The sequence below is a fragment of the Podarcis gaigeae genome (assembly GCF_964106915.1).
Source record: "Podarcis gaigeae genome assembly, chromosome: 11".
In the NCBI taxonomy this organism is placed as follows: domain Eukaryota; kingdom Metazoa; phylum Chordata; class Lepidosauria; order Squamata; family Lacertidae; genus Podarcis; species Podarcis gaigeae.
Genome location: NC_139687.1, coordinates 36,661,017 through 36,666,560, shown reverse-complemented (window position 1 = coordinate 36,666,560; position 5,544 = coordinate 36,661,017).

Here is a 5,544-nt window from a genome sequence, read left to right as displayed (position 1 = left end):
TGAGCGCTGCCGCGGTTCCAGCTTTGCAATCATATGATTTTTGTTTCGGCTGCAACCTGAGGGGGGTGGGGAGAGAGGCGGAGGGCGAAATTAAACCTGTCTCCTATTAAAAACAGCTCCCCTCCCCCAAACCGATTGATGAAAAATTAATTGAAACGAGCCAGCCTTAAAATAAAAAAAAAAATTAAAAAAATACAAGCGGGTCCACAGCTCAGGGTTTGTTTGGGGTTTTTTTGCAGGCACCTGCTGGCGGCTGGCAAGCAAACAGAGATCTGGTTTGCCTGTTCGATTCAGACAGATGCATTTGCGGAATAAGAACTGCATCATTCTTAGACTTTTGCTGGGGAGCGGTGGGGTGGGGTGGGGGGGAAGGGAGAAAAAACCAGAGGGAGTTTTAGGTTCAAAGAGGAAAAGAAGAAGAAATCGTGACCTCTCCCATCTCTGTGGTGGGCCTCCTGAACTTGTGCGCGCCCCGATCCACCATTTTCTCGTGGGCGTTTCAACTCTGGACAAAGTTTCCCCCTCCGAGGTGCCACCAGATCCCTCTCCTCCGGCTGCCAAAAGATCCCTCCGATCCTCAAGATACCACCTGAGCTCACGAGAAGACGCAAAGTGGGAGCTACATCTCGTTCTCCCACCAGCCGCGTTTCAGGAAGGGGCTTGCTTGGCGCACCTCTAACCCAGACGTGGCTTCGGCTTGGAGACGCTTCTCCCGCTCGGCCCCCGCCCCCGCCTGCTCTCCTCCATTTCCCTCCGTTTCTTAATCAAGCCCCGGGTTTGATTTGCCGGCGGCTGACCCAGGCCAGGCGAGAGAGGTAGTCCGCGAGATCCTAAGAAGTCACTTGATTTGTTTTCTACAGCAAATGGAGCCGAGGCGCGCGCACTCCCCCTTCCCAAAAGTGGGCTTGTAATTTGCAAGGAATTAAAATTGATTCTTTTCATCAGGCAAAGAAAATAGGAAAATGTGAGATCGTTAATTATGGAGGGAGACGCTTTCTCATTAGAGGCAGCGATGTTACCATTCAGTATTTAAATAGCGGCAATGTGAATAATAATTATCATAACGTGTCATATTTCAGCCCTGAAAAGACACACTTGCTCCCCCAACCCCCGAAAACACGCGCGCGCACCAAATTGCATCCGCCAAAATTAAAGAAAATAAAACCGTCGGCTAAAAGGGGGGAAATACGCCCCCTAAATCCTAAACGAATTTATTTCGAAGGGGAACTTCTTTCCACCCTAATGATGCAGAGCAAGGCAAGGAACTCCTGTGTGGGAAAGAACTTCCGCTGACCAGCCTGTTTTTGAATAGAAGTGATAACCAGCTATAAAGGGGGGGGGGGGAATCAAGAAAGGCAAAGGAGGGGGGCAGCTTCTGTTAAGTGTGCAAAGCAATTAGGAAGCCAGGCAGAGTCGCTTCCTGGGTGTCTGCCGCTGTGCCAAAGGCGCCTCGAAGATGCAAATAAACAAGTGGACCCCCCCCTGCATCCCAGCCCGTGCCCCCCCTTATTTGAGTCCTTTGGAAATCAGTGGTGGGATCGAGGCCTTAAGGGGGCAAGGACAATAACCCCAGATCTGGGTCAAAATGGTGCGCGTGTGTGTGAAACCCATCCTCTTTCTGTTGCAGCCGCGTCTGAGGAGCCCCTGAAGGTGGCACTTCCAGAGTCCCCTCCCCAACCCTCCTCGTCCTCCAGGCCGCAGTTGGCGGCGGCGCCTCTCTATCTGCGATGTCTATTTCTGTTTCCCCACCCCTGCCGACCCCCAAAGCGGCCCTCGGCCTCCCCTCACCGCCTCCAGCTGTGTCTGGACATGCCCCCCTCCCTCTCCACGGCTTGGCCGACTGGAAGCAGCGGCGGCAGCAGGCGGCGCGCAGGGGGGAGAGGAGGAGGAGGAGGACACCCCAAAGCGGGGATGATTTCCCGGCGCCCAGCCCTTTTGGCAGGGGCACTCTTGTACAAAATTCAATCTCTCTTTTTTATGAGGAGTAAACCGCCTAAATAAATTTTATTAGGGGCAAGCAATATGTTCCCTGGTCGTTCCCTTTGTTCCAGTCCTACGTGTGTGTAACAATCTAAAACCTATTTATGGAGGGAAAATCGCCGGATCCGTCATAGAAAATCCTTTTACTTGGCTCTGAAGTGATTTTCTGAAGAACACTCTTGTCATGGTGGAGATTTTGGGGGCCATTGTGCTAAGCCGTGCCTTGTTAGGGACTTCACTTTGCCTGATCAGGTGGGAAATACCTTCCATTATCCAAGGAATGGGCCTGACTGGCACTTTTCTGGCTTGCTTGGGGGGGGGGGGGTGAGGAAGTAGAGAAGAGGGAGGGAGGTGGGCGGTGGGGGAGGGGGGAAAGATGACGAGGGGCTGGGAGATCTTTGTAAATACATCTCCGGCTCAGCCCAGGTGGAATCCAATTCTCCTCCAATACTCTTGGATCCAAGAGGCGGAGGAGATGAAACGTGTGTGTGTGGGCGCGCGTGTTTTACATAGAGAAAAATCAAGAATATTTTCACTCTGACAAGCGTCTAGTCCCGGTTTCCCCCTCCCCTCCTCCTCCTCCCTCCCGATTTCCATTCTTTTCTTCCCCTTTCTCCCTCTCACAGCCTCCTTCTCTCTTCCCTCCTCCCCTCCCATGAAGCCCCCCGCAAGCCCATCGCGCTTTGAAGCCTCGGAAGGAATGATTTAGTTTGTTTATCCTGCTATAAAAATCAAGAGCAATAGAAAAGTCATAAAAGGGAGCGCGCCATCCATCACGCCGCAGCCTTGTTTTCCCGCGGCTCCTAAGCGAGATGGATAAGCCGCGGGTCCCAGCCCCTTGTTAAGCGCGATGATGGGGCTGCCCATTAACTATTACGCCCTTTATTTATCGACTTGAAAGGCGCACGCCGAGCCAGCCGAGCTCAGGATCTGGTGGAAGTTGGAAGATTTTTTTGGGGGGGGGACTGAGGGGCAGAGAGATATGGAGCACCCCCACTTCCCAAAAAGGCAAGGAAGGGAAGCCACCCTTGGAAATGTGCTAGGCCACTAGAAACAGGACGAGGCGAGGCAGGAGGGCACTGCGGGGTGTGTGGGTGTGTCTGGGGTCAGTCTTGGGGAGAGAGAAAAGGAGAGGGAGAGAATTGGGCAAAACTATTCCGGCTCGTGAGATGCGCTGTCCAAAAGGTGGAGTGTGTGCCGCCCAGCAAGACACAGACTCCCGGGGATTAGCTGCCCAAAGTGGCCACCTGCACTTTCCACTAGGCAGGCAGGCCACTCGGTGGGGGTAGAGGGGGAGCGAGCCAAGACCATCGGCTGCCCCTTCCACAACCCTCCTGCAGGCTCACTCCCGCTCCCCTTGTAAAGTGGGCATCGCGGGGAGCTTGGTCTGCTTCTTTTGTCTTTTCCGGCTGGTGATGGTTAGGTACTTTGGGGAGATTGGAGCAGCAGGGCCTTCTCTCTCCCCCCCCCCCCGCGCCCACCCCCTTGCTCTCGGGCTGGGCTTGTTGCTTCCAAGTCTTCCAAACAGGGCCGAGAGGCGGGCAGCCCTTCACGCTCTCCAACCTGACAGCGACCCCTTGAATGGGATCATCGACGGGCTCGCCAGGCGCTCAACTGCCCCACAGCTCGCTCGGCTGCCTCCTTTGTCTCCCCTTTTCAGTGCCAGCCCCAAACCCACCACCCCTGCGTTGCCAGCAGGAAAGGAAAAGCGGGGAGGGGGTTAAGAAGCCCCAAACACAAAGGCCGAGCAATGTTTTGTGGGTGTCCGTCGGGCGGCGAAGCAGCAGCAGCACCACCACCAATAATAATAATCAAAAAAGCCATTCGCCCGGTTATTACTGAGCAGAGAGAATCTCCCAGGTGAATTCCCCACCCCCACCCATCTTCTCTCTCTCTCTCTCTCTCTCTCTCTCTCTCTCTCTCTCTCTCTCTCTCTGTGTGTGTGTGTGTGTGTGTGTGTAAGCTTTATTTGCACTACATGAATAATCTTAATTGCATCACTCTCGAATTAAAAATCAATGTTAATCAAGCTGGAAGAAGGAAATATCAGTTTTCATTGTGCCTGGCCTAGATGGCAATTCCAGGGCCCCCCCTCCTTTGGAGAATGGGGCGGGGAGAGAGAGAGGAAAAAAAAGAATCAAATAACTTTAAAAGGCCATTCTGTTCTGCTACAAATACAATTGAAACGGATTGTTTAGGAGCGGATCAGAAACGGTACAGAATTTTGCACTTAATTTCCTCCGTTATCATTTACAATAAGAACCTCTTGCCTTGACAGCCAAGTCTAAACAGTAGTAAATTAGTACAAATTTATACTGATTTTACTCTAATAATCGTAATAAAAGCTTATAGATTTGGCACTAATTACATAAATGCCTAATGATCTTGAAAATTACTCTGGTTAGAAATATATTACTAATCTAAACTTTGTTGTTGGCTGGCTTTGAAAAATCAGAACATTAGAAATGGTTCGCTTCCCTTGTGCAAAGCACTTGAAATTGTTGGGATAGTTTAACATATTCAAGAGGAAAATAATGTTTTGTTTTGTTTCTTTTTGTAAAAAAAAAGCATTCAGCTTTATTTACTGTCTTAAACTGAGTTTGGAGACAAGCTGAACTTAGAAACTTTCTCACACGCCCAGGTGAATGAAGGAGGCGCCTGGAGGCGCTGCCTTCTCCTTAAACCAAGACAACTGCTGGAATTATTCCTGTTTTATACAAATATGTAATTCAGCGGATTGAGATCCTTGTGGGGATTTGGGGGGCGGGCGGGGAGGAGGGATGAGGAGGAAAGACTGCTGCAAAGATCCGGGTTACTACAGACGTTTCATTAGGGTCACACGCAGCTTTCCTCTCTGCTGCGTTTTCCAACCATCCCACATTAGTGGCTGCACTTAAGTTTATACCCCACATTAGAAATCCTTAAATAAAGCCATCCAACACAATTTATCCCCAGAACAGATACACCCCCGTCACTTCACAGCTGTGCAGAATCTCTGTGTCCTCTTTCCTCGCTCTTTCCCTCCCGCAAACCCCAAAGCGACGGCAAAAGAACAGCAACAACACACCACAACGAAGACATTAAAAAGTGTCTCTGTGTGTAAGACGGTGGTGGCGATGGGGGAAAGGAACAGCGCAACATACCAGCCATTCACTTCTGTCCCCCCCCCCCCACAGCCACCTATATTCCTCTTTTTATTGGGTTGGCTTTGTCAGTCATTTTCAACTAATTTGATCAGGAGGTCACTTTTGTTAAAAAAAGAAAGAAAGAAAAAATAAGAGGGGGGCGGGGGAGGCTGCCTCTCCGGCAATGCATCAGCGCGGGGCGGGAGAGAAGGCGAATGGCGACGGGGGCTTTAAAAGCCCAGCCCGCGCGGCTCGGCGCTGCTGCTGCTGCTGCTGCGGCTGGTGGTGCTGAGGCTGCGGGCGGGTGGAGCGGGGACTCTTTGGGTGCTGACATTTGCAGGCTGCCCTCCTGATTGGTCCCTTCGCTGAGCTGCTCACGGGTTCACTGAAGTGTTAAGCACCTCCCCGTCTCTCTAAAGGACATTATAATGCAAGAGAC